Raw genomic sequence first — 19,081 nt, forward strand, 5'->3', positions numbered from 1 at the left:
GGTTTTCAGAAAAAATCCACAGAAAGTACAGAGAGTTCCCATATACCCCCGCCCCCTACCCCACACTCACATAGTTTCTCCTATTAGTAACATCTTGTATTAGTGTGGTGCATTTGTTGCAACTGATGAACCATCACTGTTACATTATTAGTAACTAAAGTTTATAATTTACATTAAGTTTCATTCTTTGTATTATACAGTTCTATGGCGGTAAACAGATGAGGAATGTCATGGATCTACCATTATGGTATTATATTGACTAATCTCACTGCCGTAAAAATACCCAGTGCCCTACCTATTCATCCTCTCTCTGTCCCCTGAACTCATGGTAACCACTGACCTTTTTTACTGTCTTTATAGTTTTAGCTGTCTCTATAGTTTTGCTTTTCTGGAATGTCATATAATAAAATCAGACAGCATACAGCCTTTTCAGACTGGCTTTCTTTCACTTAACAATATGCATTTTAGGTCCCTCCATGTCTTTTCATGGCTTGACAGCCCATTCTTTTATTGTTGAATAATATTCTACTATATGGATATACCAGTTTGTATATATGCCAACAACATATGTACAACCTAAAACTTCCCCCTTTTAATCACATTCACATATATACTTCAGTGCTGTTAATTAAATTCACAATATTATGTTACCATCACCACCATCCATTACCAAAACTTTACAACCACCTCCAATAGAAATTCTGTACAATTTAAGCGGGGAATTGAACAGATGGATGCACACCGATGTTCATCATGGTACTATTCATAATTACCAAAAGATAGAAACAACCCAAGTGTCCCATCAAATGGATAAACAAAATGTGGTATATACATACAATGGAATATTATTCAGCATTAATTAAAAAGGAGTTCAGATTCATGTGACAATATGAGATATCACATCGAGTGAAACAAGACAGGAACAAAAGGACAAATATTGTATGATGTCACTGATGTGAAATAATTAGAACAAGCAAGGTTGGAGCCAGAATTTAGAATATGGGTTACCAGGGGCTGGGTTGGGAGTAGGGAATAGGGAGTTGATGCTTAAATTGTACAGAATTTCTATTGGAGGTGGTTGTAAAGTTTTGGTAATGGATGGTGGTGATGGTAACATAATATTGTGAATTTAATTAACAGCACTAAAGTATATATGTGAATGTGATTAAAAGGGGGAAGTTTTAGGTTGTATATATGTTGTTGGCATAAAAATTAAAAGCAAAAACATAAGACTGTACAATACAGTGAACCTTATTGTAAATGATGCACGATAGTTAATAGTATAATTATAAAAATGTTCTTTCATGAATTATACCAAAGGTACCTCACTAATGCAAAGTTAATAATAGGGTGGCATATGGGAACTCTCTGTATATTTTATGCATGAAATATGTGAAAACTACAACTTCTCTAAAAACAACAAAAAATATTATCTTTAAATCAGAAACCAAACAGAAATATTGGAGTTGAAGGCCGCAACAACTGAAATGAAAATTCCCTAGAGGGTTTCACAGCAGACTGGAGCTGATGGAAGGAACAATCAGTGAACTCATGTACAAGACAATTGAAATGATTCTGGCTGAGGCACTGAAAGAAAGAAGAATTTTTAAAAGTGAATAAAGAGAAAGAGACCTGTAGGACACCATCAAACATGCACATTATGGGAGCCCCAGAGGAGAATGAGAGAAAGAAGAAGGAATATTCAAAGAAATAATAGCAGAAAACTTCCTAAACTTAATGAAAAACACAAATATGCACATCAGGAAGTCCAATGAACCCCAGGATAAACATGAAGATACCATACCAAGACACATAGTAGTCAAACTGTCAGATACCAAGGACAAGGAAGGTGTTCTGAGAGTTGCAAGAGAAAAGCAATTTATGTACAAGGGTGTCCCAAATTAAGTGCCAACTTTTCTCATCAGAAACCACGGAATCAAGAAGTCAGTGGGCACCCTTCCCCTCTCTGCATGGGACATGACTCCCAGGGGTGTGGACCTTCCTGGCAACATGGGACAGAGATCCTGGAATGAGCTGAGACTCAGCATCAGGGGACTGTGAAAAACCCTAGAATGAGCTGAGAATTAACATCAAGGGATTGAGAGAACCTTCTCGACCAAAGGGGGGAAGAGTGAAATGAGATTGTCAATGGCTGAGAGATTCCAAACAGAGTCGAGAGGTTATCCTGGAGGTTATTCTTACGCATTAAGTAGATACCACCTTGTTGTTCAAGATGTAGTGGAGAGGCTGGAGGGACCTGCCTGAAAATGTAGAGCTGTGTTCCAGTAGCCATGTTTCTTGATGATGATTGAACAATGATATAGCTTTCACAACGAGACTCTGTGAATGTGAAAACCTTGTGTCTGATGCTTCTTTTAGCTACTATATCAACAGAAGAGTAGAACATATGGAATAAAAATAAATAATAGGGGGAACAAATGTTAAAATAAATTTAGTTTGAAATGCTAGTAGTAAATGAAAGCGAGGGGTAAGGGTATGGTATGTATAATCTTTTTTTTTTCCTCTGTTATCGTTTTATTTCTTTTTCTGTTGTCTTTTTATTTCTTTTTCTAAATTGATGCAAATGTTCTAAGAAATGATGAATATGCAACTATGTGATGATATTAAGAATTACTGATTGTATATGTAGAATGGAATGATATCTTAATGTTTTGTTTGTTAATTTTTTTAATTAATAAAAAAAGTTTAAAAAAATAATTCAATGGGACAAAATATTTAAAGTGCTGAAAGAAAACAATTGTCAACCATGAACTTTGCATTTGGCAAAACTGCCAGTTTCAAAAATGAGGCAGAGATTAAGACATTCCCAGATAAGCAAAAGCTGGGGGAGTTTGTCACTGTAGACCTGCCCTATAGAACACCAGACAGTGGATTGAAGTGGGATAAAGAAACAAAGACTCCAGTAAAAGTAGCCATAGGGCAATGATAAATGCCAGCACTATTGTATTTTGGTGTGTAATTCTACTTTTTATTTCTTACAGGTTCTAAAATGCAGATGCATAAAAAGCAATGATAAATCTATGGTTTTGGACATACAATGTATAAAGAAATTTGTAACAAGTAAAACAAAAAGGTAGGAATGGAGGGGTATAGGAATAGTGTATATATATATATACACTTTCAAAGTTAAGTTGGTATCAAATCAAAAGTGACTGTATAGATTTAGGATGTTAAATATAGGCTCCATGGTAACCACAAAGAAAACATACGAAAAATATATACAGATAAAAAAGAGCTGAGGTACCTATACTAATATAGGACAAAAAGACTTTAAATGCAAAAATGTTACAAGAGACAAAGGACACCATATATTAATAAAAGAGGCAATCCACCAAGAAAAATAAGTCATAAATATTTATGCACCTAATCACGGTGTGTGAATATATCGACCAATGGAATGGAATTAGAGTTTAAAAATACACCCCTACATCTATGGCCAATTGATTTGACAAGAGTACCATGTCCACTGAATTGGGAAATAATAGTCTCTTCAACAAGTGGTGCTGGGAAAACTGCATAGCCATATGCAAAGAATGAAAGTGGACCTCTACCTTATACCATGTACAAAAATAGACTCGAAATAGATCAAAGACCTAAACATAAGAACCCAAAGTATAAAACTAGAAGAAAACAGGGAAGTATCTTCTGGACATTGTGTTGTGCTGGTTTATTCATTCATTCAACAAATATTAAACTCGGCTACAGACTGTCACAAGTATTTTCCATGTTTCTATAAGCTCTACTGTTTTCCTCTTTGTGACTGGGCAGTAGACATACTATAACTGAACCTATTTTTTGCATTGGATTGTTGGTGTGGTAGGGACTAAGTGTGATTGAAGCCTGCCACCTTTCCCTGTGACCCAAAAATAAACCCTGTGCTCGGTACTAGAAGATTGGCCTGGTGCCTAGGATGGGATGATAAATGTGGGCTATCTCCCTACTCAGGAAGGCCTTGAGGTAAAACTCATCTGCTATTAGACAGTGACCTCCTGGTACATTCCTTCCCTCTTTGTCCTGAGCATATGTAAACGTTCACTGGAAACTGAGTAAAAACTGCACAGGTTTTATGGCATCTGGGCCACCCCCACTGCTGTGTCTGTTCCCAGAGTAGGTGGGGAGAAGGCTGGCTCTGGAAAGAGAGTGTCTTTTTTTTTTTTTTTTTTTTTTTGGTGCTGTAGATTGTTTTAAAGTCAGCAATATCTTATTTGTTTGCTTTTATTAGAAAAATTGTAGGTTTACACAAAAATCATGCAGGAAATGCAGAGTTCTCATTTTTCCCTCCCCTCACACATATAGTTTTCCCTATTAATAGCATTTTCACTAGTGTGGTAGCTTTGTTACAATTGATGAAAGAATATTATTACAATTGTACTGGTAACTATAGTTCACAGTTTACATCAGAGTTCACTGCTTATGTGGCACACTTCTCTGGTTTTTCTAAGTTTTATTCTAGTAACATACGTACAACCTGAAATTCCCCCCTTTTAACCACTTTCAAGTATATAATTCAGCGATGTTAATTAAATTCACAATGTTGTTTCCATCACAACCTTCCATTACCAAAATTTTTGCATCACCCCAAACAGAATTCTGTTCCAATAAATCACTAACTCCCCATTCCCTAGCCCTACCCTGACCCCGGTAACCTTTGTTCTAGTTTCTGACTCTATGAATTTGTATATTCTATTTATTTCACCAATAAGATTAGACAATATTTGTCCTTTTGTGTCTGGCTCATTTCACTCAACATGATGTGTTCAAAGTTCATCCATTTTATTGCATGGATCAAAATGTCATTACTTGGGTGGGCCACGGTGGCTCAGCAGGCAGAGATCTCACCTATCATGCTGGAGACCTGGGTTCGATTCCTGGTGCCTGCCCATGCAAAAAAAAAAAGTCATTACTTTTTATGGCTAAATAATACTTCATTGTTTGTATAGATCACTCTTCATTCATCTGTTCATGGACACGTGACCGTTGTGAATAATGCCACTTAGAATATCAGTGTGCAAATATCTGTTCAAATCCCTGTTCTTTAAGGTATATACCCAGCAGTGGGCTTGCTGGATCATATGGTAATTATATACTTAACTTTCTGAAAAAACACCCAACTATTTTCCATAGTAGTGAACCATTTTATCTGAACCAACCTACCAACAATGAATGAGTGTTCTTATTTCTCCACATACTCTCCAATACTAATTTTCTGATTCTTAAATGGTAACCATTATAATGGGTATGAAAGGGTATAGCATTTTGGGTTTGATTTGCATTTCCCTAGTAGCTGATATTAAACACCTTTTCATGTGTTTTTTGGCCATTTGTATAACTTCTTTGGAGAATTTCCTAGTCAAGTGCTTTGCCTTCTTTTCAACTGGATTGTCTTTTTGTTGTTGAGGTGTAAGATTTCTTTATATATTCTAGATAGTAAGGCCTTATCAAATAGTTCAAAGATACCCTTTTGTATTAATCAGGGTTCTCCAGGGAAACAGAACCAATAGGAGGTTATATATATATATATATATATATATATATATACACACACATACACACATGTACAACCTCAAGGATAAATCCTTTTACCTCAAGGCCCTGAATCAGCCTGCATTTACTTTCCTATATACATATACACATATATGTATACATTTTAAATATATATATAAATATATATATTTATTTTTAAAAATTATATATGTATATATACATTTTTTTCCTGCATGGACAGGCACCAGAAAAAGAACCTGGATCTCTGGCATGGCAGGTGAGAACTCTGCCTGCTGAGTCACTGTGGCCCATCCTACTATCCTATCTTTTTAAATTTATTTATCTATTTATTTATTTATTTAAAAAATTAAGAACAAACAAAACATTAACATATCATTCCATTCTACATATATAATCAGTAATTTTCAATATCATCACATAGTTGCATATTCATCATTTCTTAGAACATTTGCATCAATTCAGAAAAAGAAATAAAAAGACAATAGAAAAAGAAATAAAATGATAAGAAAAAAAAGATTATACATACCATACCCCTTAGCCCTCACTTTCATTTATCACTAGCATTTCAAATTAAATTTATTTTAACATTTGTTCCCCCTACTATTCTATCTTAACAGCAAGACTAATACAGCTAGTCCAGAGCACAGGTTTATTTGTGGGCCACAGGGAAAGGTGGAAGGCTGCACTTGCACTGTCTCCTGCCACACCAACAATCAAATGCATAATAGGTTTAATTATGGTATGTCTGCTACCCAGCCATAAAGAAGAAAATGATTGAGCCTATAGAAACAAGCCTATGAGAGTCTATAGCAGAGCATAATATTTGCTGGATGAATGAATAAGCCAGTAGAGTCCCTGCCTTCTTCAATGTCTGGCCTCTCCCAGTGGTCATCAATTGCTGCACACCCAGGGCTAAGGCCAGTGTCTCCATGCACTGAGGGCTCTAAGCATCTGTGGGTAGTGAAAGCTCCTCCTTGGTGAGTCACAGGCAAATGACTCTGATAGTGAGGCTCCCATTTGGGATGACACCTGGCCCTTGGAAGTGTTCTTTGAGAGCAAAGTTTTGATTATATTCTCTGTGTTTGCAAAAAGTTGAAAAGACGTCTGCATGTGGACAATATCTGGAAGGTGGTATGCAAAAATAGAAATAGCCGCAATGTTTGCTGGTCAAGTTATTCTTATTATAAATTTTTTTTTGCTTTAATATTGTTATGCCTACATTTTAGTCTTTAAGAAAAGGGAACTCCTTGTCCTTCATCTTGATGTTTCTAAGACAAAAGCCAAATCAATGGATGAATTACTTTTAGGTGCAACCAACCCAAACCTTAGACCTTGGCAAGAATTCATCCTCTAGGAAATATCTTAGTTAGGAGCTGTGCTGGTTTGAAAGGATTATGTGCCCTAGAAAAGCCGTGTTTTAATCCTGATCCATCATGTGGAGGCAACTGTTTCTTTTAATCCCTATTCAATAATGCAGGTTGGCATCTTTTATTAGATTATCTCTATGGAGATGTGACACATCCACTTATGGATATTAACTTTTTTTTAACTTTTTAATCATATAGTATAACATATATACAAAGCAAAGAAATAAAAAAGCCATAGTTCTCGAAGCACTCTTCAACAAGTAGTTATAGGACATACCCCAGAGTTTGTCATGGGCTTCCATACCATCATCTCAGACTTTTCCTTCTAGTTGCTCCAGAATATAGGAGACTAGAAGGCTTAAACATTTTTTTATCCCCACAATTGACTTTTTTTCTTTCTTTTTTGTGAAAAACAACATATATATAAAAAAGCAATAAATTTCCAAGTATAGCACAACAATTAGTTGTAGAATATATTTCAGAGTTTGACATGGGTTACAATTCCACAATTTTAGGTTTTTACTTCTGGTTGCTCTAAGACGCTGGAGACTAAAAGAGATATCATTTTAATTATTCAGCAATCATATTCATTTGTTAAATCCTATCTTCTCTGTATAACTCCACCATCACCTTTGATCTTTCTGTTCCTTTCTTTAATGTTGTTTGAGCTATGGCCATTCTAACTTTTTCATGTTGAAAGGGTCTGTCACTAATATGAGGTAGAGAAATGAAACTATCATGATAGTAAATGAAACTATCATGTTCTGGAGAGGCTGGGCACTCTGGGTTTCAGGACTTACTTATCTGGTCCAGGGACCCATCTGGAGGGTTGTAGTTTTCTGGAAAGTTACACTAGTGCATGGAGCCTTTGTAGAATCTTATATATTGCCCTATTTGTTCTTTAGGATTGTCTGGAATGGTCCTAGTTGGGGGTTGGCAGGTTATGATAGGTAGCAAGGTCTACCTGAAGCTTGCATAAGAGCAACCTCCAGAGTAGCCTCTCAACTCTATCTGAACTGTCTCTGCCCACTGATTCTTTATTAGTTACACTTCTTTTTCCCCTTTTTGGTCACAGTGCAAGGGCCAGATTCATCTCTGGGAGCCATCTCGCACTTCATTCCTTGATTAGAGGGAGATGTGACTCCACCCATTCCAGAATGGTCCTGATTAATTTACTGGAATCCTTTAGAAGAAGAAATATTTTTGGAGAGAGTCCTTTTTAGAGCCATGGGAACCACGAGAGCCCATGCAGCCAGGAGACCTTTAGAGATGAAGAAGGAAAATGCCTCTTGGGGAGCTTCATGAAAGAAGAAGCCTGGAGAGAAAGCTAGCAGACATCTCCATGTTTGCCATGTGTCTTTCCAGCTGAGAGAGAAATCCTGAACTTCATCAGCCTTTCTTAAGTGAAGGTAAACTCTTGTTGCTGCCTTAATTTGGACATTTTAATAGACTTGATTTAATTGGGTCATTTTCATGGCCATAGAACTATAAACTAGCAGCTTATTATATTCCCCTGTTAAAAGCCATTCTGTTTCTGCATTCCAGCATCTCAAAAACTAGAACAGCAGTGTTTAACTATTCTAGGTCTCGGGGTACAGCAAAGCATACGATGATGTCCCTGCTCTCTCAGAGCTTATATTCTAGAAATGTGCTGTCTGGTACAACAGCCATTGGACACATGTGGATATTAAATTTAAATGAATTAAAATTAAATAGAGATAAGAATTCATTTCCTCAGTTGTATGAGCACATATAGAGAGAGGCAGATGAATCTACCATGAATTGAGAATAAGCTTGGGGTATTTGAGGAATAGAAAAATGATCAGTTTAGCTTGAACTTTGTGAGCAAAAAGTAAAAGTGGTCCAAGATGAGTTTGGAGATAAGTATGGGGCAGATTTTGTAGGGCTTCACAGGCCACAACGAAGAGTTCAGAATTGCACTCTGCCTGTCTTCAGAGGGTGGTCTGTCAGACACTTGCTGTCTCAAGCTCTATAGAGAGACCTAGACATTTTTTAGGTTTTTGAGGCAATGAATTGGGTGTTCATGCATCAGGTGTTTAGGCACCTGGGACAGCAACTCTCCTAGAACTCAGGTTCTAGCATTGAACAGAAGGTGGTTTCAGAAAAGATGGGCTTGCCAAAGACAAATTGGAGGAGTTGGGGGACCAGCCAGCAGCATTCACAATCCCATTATTGGATCTGGCAATAAACTTATACAGGCAGGTAGGAGATCTCACAAGGCTGCAGGTAGCTCATCCTTGCCTACCTCCTAGAGGAGTAGTTGATCTAAAGCTATACCCACTTAGTTGATTTACCCTAAGAATAAAACTTTTGGATATGAAAAGGTCAAAATATGGTGCAGGTGAGCACCTAGCTGAATAGAAGCTGGAAATGGGAAAGAATCACATCCCCTCATCCTGGAGTGTTCAGAAATAGGACACTTCCATCCTTATACAAGACCCATTCATTCAATCATTTACTCTGTCAACAACTATTGTCGTTATGTACTTATGCTATGAATTGTTTTAGGTGCTAGGGATATAGTAGTAAACAAGACAGAGTCCTTGCCTTCATGTAGCTTATAAAGGAAGCAAAAGCAAATGACTGTATAATATACTAGATGGAAAAATTAAACAGGAAAGGGGGTAAAGAGTGACAGGAATTACATTCTGCCTGTCTTCATAAGGTGGTCCGTCAGACACTTGCTATCTCAAGGTCTATAGAGAGACCTAGACATTTTTTAGGTTTTTGAGGCAATAAATTGGGTGTTCGTGCATCAGGTGTTTAATAATATATAAAATATATTATCTTATATATATTAGAAAAAGCTCTCTCAGCAGGTGATGTTTGAACAGGGATCCAAATGAAGTGAGATGTAATCCATGCAAATGCCTGGGAAAATAGCATTCCATGAGATGGGAACAGCAGATACCTTTTTGTTTTTTAAATTAAAAAAAAATTTTTTTAAATACCAAACAAACACAAACATTCGTAACTTTTGATTATTCCGTTCTACATATATAATCAGTAATTCACAATATCATCACATAGTTGCATATTCATCATCTTGATCATTTCTTGGAACATTTGCATCTACTCAGAAAAAGAAATAACATGAAAACAGAAAAAAATTCATACATACCATACTCCACACCCCTCTCCCTCACCGATCACCAGCATTTCACTCTAAATTTATTTTAACATTTGTTCCCCCTATTATTTATTTTTATTCCATATGTTTTACTCATCTGTTGATAAGGTAAATAAAAGGAGCATCAGAGACAAGGTTTTCACAATCACACAGTCAGATTGTGAAAGCTATATCATTATACAATCATCTTCAAGAAACATGGCTACTGGAACACAGCCCTACATTTTCAGGCAGTTCCCTCCAGCCTCTCCACTACATCTTGACTAACGAGGTGATATCTATTTAATGCTTAAGAATAACCTCCAGGATAACCTCTCGACTCTGTTTGGAATCTCTCAGCCATTGACACTTTATTTTGTCTCATTTCAATCTTCCCCCTTTCGGTTGAGAAGATTTTCTCAATTCCTTGATGCTGAGTCTCAGCTCATTCCAGGATTTCTGTCTCGTGTTGCCAGGAAGGCCCACACCCCAGGTAGTCATGTCCCACATAGACAGGGGAGGGTGGCTTGTTGTGTTGGCTGGAGAGAGAGGCCACATCTGAGCAACAAAAGAAGTTCTCTTGGGGGTGACTCTTAGGCCTAATTTTAAGTAGGCTTGACTTATCCTTTGTGGGGTTAAGTTTCATATGAACAAACCCCAAGACTGGGGGCTCAGCCTATAGCTTTGATTGTCCGCACTGCTTGTGAAAATATCAAGAATTCAACTTGGGGAAGTTGAATTTTGCCCCTTTCTCACCATTCCCCGAAGGGGACTTTGCAAATACTCTTTTATTCACTGTTCAAATCACTCTGGGAGTTATCAGGGCATCACTCTGGACAAACCAACAAAATCTAATGTCCTTCTCAAGGTTCCATGTACTTATGGTGTTCAATTAAGCTGTCTACATAAGTTGTACTAGGAAATGCACTAGTCAAAATACAAATTTTGTACCAAATAAACATTTTTTGCTTTAGTCTCACACATAAGGTGAAATTTTAAAATATTAATTACCATCTATTTTCAGCACCCTGCAGTAATGACATTCCTTTGTTCTTCCTCATGCAAAAACATTTTTTTAATTTGTACATTTAGTGACTATCATTATACACTCTAGGCATTCCTAGATTATACCATCTCAGTCTTTATCGTCTATCTTTCTTTCTGATTTCATTTGTGCCCCCAGCCCTCCTCCCTCTATCATTTTCACATTCAGCTTCATTCAGTGTTTTAACATAATTGTATTACAGTTAGGTAGTATTGTGCTGTCCATTTCTGAGTTTTTGCATTCAGTCCTGTTGCACAATCTGTATCCCTTCAGCTCCAATTACCCAATATCTTACCCTATTTCTAAGATATCTTGAGGTGGGAATCTACATGGTGGGTTCAAGGAACAGCCAGAGGCCAGTTTGCTGGTGCTCAGTGAAACAGGTTGAGTGTGGGGAGATGCAGAGATGTGAGACTGTGGGTGGGTGGAGATAATGTAGGTCCTTGCCAACCATAGTAAGGATATCGAATTTTAGTCTAAGTGTGATGGGACCTTATTGAAAGCTCGAAAGGAAGGAGTAACATGATGTAATTCACATTTTCAAAATCTCACTTTGGCTGCTTACAGAGGACAAGCTGTAGGGGGCAAGAGTGGAAGCAAAGAAACTGGTTAGAAAGGGAAGAATGACAGATGAGTGTGGTAGCAGTGGCGGTGGAAACCCTGGGAAAGAAATAAGATGTGTGTGTGTGTGTGTGTGTGTGTGTGTGTGTATGTATGGTGAGAAGGGGGTGACCCAGAGTTTACTTGTAGGGATGTTAAGTTTGAGATGACTATTAAACAATAAAGTAGAGATTTGAGCAGGCAGTTGAGAATACACGTCTGGAATTCAGGGAAAAGGCCAGGGCTGGCGCCATAAATGTGGGAGTCTTCAGTATATGCATTGCATTTATTCATTTATTAAACTCTTATAAAAAAAAAACTAACCATATACAAAAGTAGAGAAAATAATATAATGAATATTCATGCGCTTGTCACCCAGCTTCATCAATTACCAACATTTTGCCAACCTTGTCCTATCCTCCCCTACTCCTCCCTGGGTTGGAGTATGTTAAAGCAAATCTTAGACAGATACTGTCTTCCCTGTAAATACTTCAGTATGTAATAGATTCTTCTTTAAAACCATGCAGCTAGACGATATTACCTAGAGAGGGAGTAAAATAGAGAAGAGGTAGAGGACTGACACTTACCTTAGAGGTTAAGAACAGTAGCAGGGATCAGCCAAGGACATGGAGAAGGAGCTGTGAGTGAAACAGGAAGGAAAGTGTGGAGAATGTGGAGTCTTGGAAGCTAAGTAGGAAACGAGGTTCAAAAAGGACAGGTTACTAATAGAGGCAGTGGTCGCGATTTGCAGTGGAAGGAGGGTGCCTAAGGGTCCATTGCCTGAGGAATGGAAGGGGGAACTGGTGTAAACACACAACGGACTGCAGAGCAGCTGCAAGAAGGAATAAAGTTGTAAGGCATGCAACTAGGTAAATGAAGCTTGAGGACAGTATGTTGAATGAAATGTCAGAAACAAAAAGACAAACGTTATCATGCCTCATTCATATGAACTAACTATAATATACAAACTTGGAGAGTTGAAATCGAGACCATAGTTATCAAGTTAAACCTATTGTAGAGGTTTCTAGATGGTAAGCACTTACATCAGTCACATCTATACTGGAGTTGTAACTGTTTCACTTCTTTTATCTATGGTTTTCTTGCTGGATGAATTTGTTGTCTATCTGTCCTTTGACATTCTGTTCAGCTTTATCTGGACCTTTAGCTTAAATTTTGTTTAACAGAGGAGAATTTTTCAGTTCTTGTTTTCTTGTTTCTTGCCCTGCTTGTGTGGTGCCTTTTCCCCACACACACTTGGGAGGGTCTACTTAGATATTACAGACCCCAACCAGATTTTCCCAGACCAAACTGGCCTCCTATCAGGAGAAAAGAGTTACCTGCATCGGTTTTCCCTGAGGGTGAGACCCAGCAGTTTGAAAGATTTTCCTGTGAAGTCTCTGGACTCTGTTTTCCTTATCCTGCCCTGTGTGTGGCGCCTGTCTGACTGCAGGTCCCACCAGCATAAGATGATGCGGTACCTTTAACTTTGGCAGACTCTCCCTGCTGGGGGCGTGGTGGAGACAGAGGAGAGGTTGTAGGCTGGTTTTAATGGCTTCAAATTATCAAGCCCTGGGGTCTGAATTCCTTGATGGAGGGATTCCACCTGAGTTGGGCTTCACCCCTCCCCTGGGGAAGGCATAGGCTCCAGACAAGCCCCCAAAAGAGCTCACTTCTGCCTATGCCTGGGGCAGTTGCAGCCTAAAAAGGCCTGCCGCTGTATCCAGAGGCAGTCAAGCCTTTGTAGATACACAACCACAAAAACCTCTGTTTCCTTCTTTTTTTTTCCCCTTTTTCTGTCAGTCCTGCCCCCTTGGCGCCAGGGCAAAAATGAGCAACCTCCGCTTTGATCAGGTTCACCTAAGCTGGGGGCCTAGTTTTAGTAGTCAGAATTTGTTAATTAGTTCCACAATTGGCATTTGATTGTGCCCAGCCCTGCTGCTGGTAAAGTCCTTTCCTTTCCCCTCTGGGAAGCGGCCTGTGGGGGAGGGACACTGGCCGCCGCAGCTTTGGGAACTCACGGTTCTGGGGGGTGCTCGCAGCCGGTCCAGCTGGTCCAGACTGGGGTACGCTGTGTGTCTGGTCACTGACATGGCCCCAGGAGCTGTTCTGTACTGTTTCTGGTTATTTAGTAGTTGTTCTGGAGGACGAACTAAAACACGCACGTTGTTAAGCCTCCATCTTGACCCGGAAGTCCAAAGGGGGCTGGAGTTGTAACTGTTATAACTAAATTCTGAGATGCTGAGCTCTTTGTGTATAGCCTCCTTGTTCCCTGGAACTTCAGGTATTTGTATGTCACCTGAGACTCAGACTTAGAGAACTGAAGTTATGAAAGTCAGCATTACCCCATACAGCAACTGTTTAAAAAGTTGAAAAAATGATCAGACTTTCACTAGAAATATGAATGAAGCTGTTCTAGATAGGACTATGGTAAATCAGAATACTGGGTAGAGAATGATATGGTCTATATTTCAAAATTTCAACTTCTACCTATAGGCATGCCCAAGAATTACTTCTGGAGGACCTCTGGTGTTGCTCAGATGTGGCCTCAGTCACTTTAAGCCTAACTCTGCAAGTAAAATCATTGTCCTCTCCCTACGTGGGACATGACATCCAGGGTGAAACTCTGGCGACATGGGAGAGGACTCCCAGGGATAAATCCAGACCTGGCACCATGGTATCAACAATTCCATCCTGACCAAATGGGGGAAAAGAAGTGTAACTAATCATGAATCGGTGGCAGAGAGAGTTCAAATAGAGTCAAGAAGCTACTCTGGAGGTTGCTATTACACAAGCTTCAGGTAAACCTTGCTACCCATCATAACCTACCAAACCCCAACTAGGACCATTCCAGCCAATCCTAAAGAGCACCTAGGGCAATTTACAAGATTCCAAAAGAGTTCCAGGCACTAGAGTAACTTTCCAGAAACCTACAACCTCCAGATGGTTCCCTGGCCCAGATAAGTTCTGAAACCTAGCCCAGCCTCTCCAGAACATCAGATAGTTCCATATTCCTACCCCATATTAGTGACAGACCCTTCCAATATCAAAAATTTAGAATTGCCATAGCCCAAACCACCCCAATGAGAGGTATGGAAAGATCAAAGGTGATGGTGGAATTACACATAGAAGATAGGACTTAACAAATGAATATGAGTACTGAATCATAAAATTGATATCTCTTTTAGTTTCCAGTATTTTAGAGCACCTAGAAGTAAAAACTTAAAATTGTGGAATTGTAACCCATGTCAAAGTCTGAAATATATTCTACAACTAATTGTGGTGCTGTGCTTGGAAATTTGTAGCTTTTTTGTATATATGTTATTGTTCACAAAACAAAAGAAGGAAAAGTTGATTGTGATGATAAAAAAAAAATATTTAAGCCTGCTAGCCTCCTATATTCTGGAGCAGCTAGATGGAAAAATACGAGAGGATCGTGTGGTAGCCCATGACAAACTCTGGGATATGTCCTGTAACCACTTTTTGAAGAATGCTTTGAAAACTATTGCTTTTTTATTTCTTTGCTTTGTATATATGTTATACTATGCAATAAAAAAGCTTTAAAAATCATGTTAAGATGACAAAGATAGCCAGAAATAAATGAATAAATTGTTAATTGAATTACTGTCTCTACATTTCAGTCAGACAGATTAAACAGAAATCAAATAAAAAATAAATTCAGTCTCATATTTGAGCTATCTAAAAAAAAAAACTTCAACTTCTGTGTCAGACCAAAGGAAGAGATGTTTATTTGGTGCAAAATTTATATTTTTGGTAGCACAGTATCTAATTTAACTTTCATGGTCGGTTTATTCTAACACCATAATTACATGGAATCTTAAATGGGGAGTGAGAGCTTGTTGGTTTGTGCAGATTAGTGTGATGCCCTGATACATCCCAATGTAATTTGGGCAGAGAATAAAAAAGTATTTACAAAATATTCCCCAGAGGGATTGGGGAGAAAGAAGGAAATATTAAACTTCCCCACTTGGGGATGTCCTGATATTCTCACAAGCACTGGGGACAGCCAATTTAATAGGCCAAGCCCTTGAGTTTGGGGCTTGCCCCTATGAAACTTATTCCTGCAAAGGAGAAGCTAAGCCTATTTATGATTATGCATAGGAGCTACCCTCAGAGAATCTCTTTTGTTGCTCAGAATTGGCCTCTTTCTCTAAACCAACTTGTTAGGGAACTCACTGCCCTCTCCCTACATGGGACATGACTCCCAGGGGTGTAAATCTCTGTGGCAACATGGGACATGACTCTTGGGATTGAGCCAGGACCCAGCATCATGGGATTGATAAAGCCTTCTTGACCAAAAGGGAGAAGAGAGAAATGAGACAAAATAAAGGTTCAGTGATTGAGAGATTTCAAATTGAGTTGAGAGGTTATTCTGGAGGTTATTCTTATGCATTATATAAATATCCCTTTTAAGTTTTTAGTATATTAGAATAGCTAATATACTAAAATAATAACTGCTGAACTGTATTCCTGCAACCTTGATTCTTAAAGATGATTGTATAACTATATAGCTTTTACAGTGTGACTGTGTGATTGTGAAAATCTTGTGACTGACACTCCCTTTATCCAAGATATGGACAGATGAGTTAAAAAAAAAGGACAAAAAGCAAATAAACAATAGGGGGTTTAAGAGGTAAAAAAAAATTGGGTAGAGGGCGATACTAGTGGTCAATAAGAGGGATGGGTAAGGGATATTAGATATATGGAGTTTTTCTTTCTATTTCTATTTTCTGGAGTGATGCAAATGTTAAAAAAAATGATCATGGTGATGAATACACGACTATGTGATGATATTATAAGCCACTGATTGTGTATTTTGGATGGACTATGGTGTATGAAGATATCTCAATAAAAATGTTTAAAAAAATAAGGAGGGGTGATCAATTGTGCTAAATGCTGTTGAAAAGCTGAGTAAGAGGAGAAGTGAACAATAATCCTTGGATTTAGCAGTGTCACAGTTTCTGGTGACTTTGATGAGATCAGCTTAAGTGGAGTTATATGCATCAAGCTCTTGCTTGATTGAAATGAGTTTGAGAGAGTGAGAGGGGAGGTAGTAGAGACAGCAACTATACACAACTGTGTAGAGGATTTTTTTTCCGTAAAGAGGAACCGTGAATAAATTAATAACCAGAAGAGGCTGTTATATCCTGGGAGACACATTTTTAAGGAGAGAAATTACAGTATATTTGTATGCTTGTGGAAACAATTGAGTAGAGAGGAAGATTCTGATGATAGAGGAGTGAGAGGAAGTCAATTAATGAGCTAAATCCTGGAGTAGGTGAGAGGAGGTGGGAACCAGGGCGGGATCCTTCACTTCTGTAATCTTGGGAAATTCTGAAGACTCAAGCCCTGACTCTCGTGGATCAGGCAGCAAACCTTCCTCATCATTTGTTCCAAGGCATGAAACACCTTTGCCTGGAGAACAGTTGGCGTGTGTCGCTGAAATAGATGGGTCTCTCTGTCACTAAGTGCAGTCATTTGGAATGTGTCATCCATGTAGTCTTTACATCTACCCAGTGAATCCCACTGCAACAAGTCCTGTGCTGAGCCCAAGGTATACAGACATGTGGGTTGTATTCACTTTGCCCCTGGCCCGCCTCAGAATGGACAATAAAATTAAGAAGACCAGACATTAAGAATAGAGAACATTATAAACTTCCCCTCATCGCATTTATTTTATCCAGGGAAGCTACCTCTAACTCAGGGTGGTGGACTTCAAGGTATACTTATCCAAGTAAAAAATTCAGCAGTGGAAATGTGATCTAATCCAATCCAATGGTATCTTTCCTGGGAAACTGGGATGAAGTCTCCTTCTTTCTTATAAGATAAGACTTTTGGGCAGCAATCTTGAGATCACAAAACAGTCTTATAATGAAGCCAACATTTCGGAAGGTAGAGCCGACAGATGAAAAAAAATTAGATCTTTGCTGAGTTTCTGGATCAAGCTTTACATGAAATTCTAATATCAAGTTTCAACATAGCTCTGAAAAGTTTCAGTTCCCTTCCTTTATTGTTTAAGCCAATCGGGGTTGGATTTTCTATTACCTGCAACCAAACGCTTCCCAATTGCAGCAGAAACAAAGGTAGGAGTCTGTACTGGGTTATTCACATGCAAAATATATGTTTATCCTACTCTAATTTGTGTGTGTAATTCTTAATGTGCTAAGCACAGTGGCTAGAGTAATTAATAAGGAGATTGGCTCTTCACAGTCTAAAAGCAACACTCACAAGAACTGTCTCCTGGAAGAGCTCTTGGGCCCTCCGTTCTTTGCTGTGGGCCCAAGTGATTCAGTGATTCAGCCCTCTTTTTCTCTTTTCTCAAACTTGTCACCTCCTGCCTTTATCACCCTGGGAATTTCGTTAGTCAATTTATTGTCAAGGTAGTTTCATCTTCCTAGCTCTCTCTATTTCTCTCATTGTGTCTGTTGGGGATTAGTCAGGAAAACAGAAACCACTCTAGATATTTTAAGCAGGAAGGGTTTATTTCAGGAAAATGCCTGTTTTACAAAAGCATAAGAAGGACTGGAGGACTGAAGGTCAGAGAAATTCATCCTTTGGTCTGAAATTTGCTGCTAACTTTCAAAGAGTAAGTTTTTAGGAATTGCAATGATTACTGCTGTTTGCAGCATCAAGATGAGTGATTTCTGAGGGAAATACTGGAAGCCCACTACAAAAACTCTCATCTTCCTACTGCTGTCCAGGAAGCAGTAATATATGGTTTCTGCTTCTCTTTTGCTTTCCATATTTTATCTGAATGACTTTCAGTGGCAGGCACTAACCCAATCTGGCCAGGGATTTTGGAAAATGTAGATCTCAAACTTTCAGCCTCTGTGATATAGAGAGCAGATAGGGGATCAATGATGAGAATTGTCAACAGAGACCCTGACACAGCCATTCATCAAAGTAAGAACCCCTACCTCTTGCTTTTAAGGGCTTACCTACAATTCACAGCATACAGACTCCCGGGGACTCTCAAAGCAAAAAGAGGAAAATTTGGGAGCTTGTCTGTCTTACAGCAATTCCCTTGGTGGAATCTGGGGAACCTGTTGACCATCCTCCCTTCAATCCATGTGTGGCAACTCCTGTCAGTTCTCTACCCACATCCCTCCAAACCCTTAATTTTTTTGTGTGCTCCTCAGCTCCTGCTGGGCCTCTTGCATCTCCTGGAGGTGGCCCTTAGGCTATATAGGCCTCTCTGCCTGTGATGATAAAAAGTCAGAAATACTTGGTTATTAGCCTTTTTTAAAAGTCAAAATTTGAAGAGACATTTTTATTAAAAGATCCCATCTTGAGCAACTTGTCTTAAAGAATGAATGTAATGCCTTTGATTTACATTTTAAAAATTTAACAGATTTAATGTTTTCAAACATTTACTACTCTGTCTTTAAAAAAAAA

General features: G+C 38.5%; 1 protein-coding gene across 1 annotated transcript in view; it reads left to right on the plus strand.

The window, feature by feature from the left end:
* PPT1 (palmitoyl-protein thioesterase 1) overlaps positions 1 to 19,081 on the plus strand; it is a 129,984-nt gene that overhangs the window by 44,510 nt on the left and 66,393 nt on the right. The window lies entirely within an intron of this gene.

The sequence above is a fragment of the Tamandua tetradactyla genome, chromosome 2 (assembly GCF_023851605.1).
Source record: "Tamandua tetradactyla isolate mTamTet1 chromosome 2, mTamTet1.pri, whole genome shotgun sequence".
Lineage (NCBI taxonomy): Eukaryota > Metazoa > Chordata > Mammalia > Pilosa > Myrmecophagidae > Tamandua > Tamandua tetradactyla.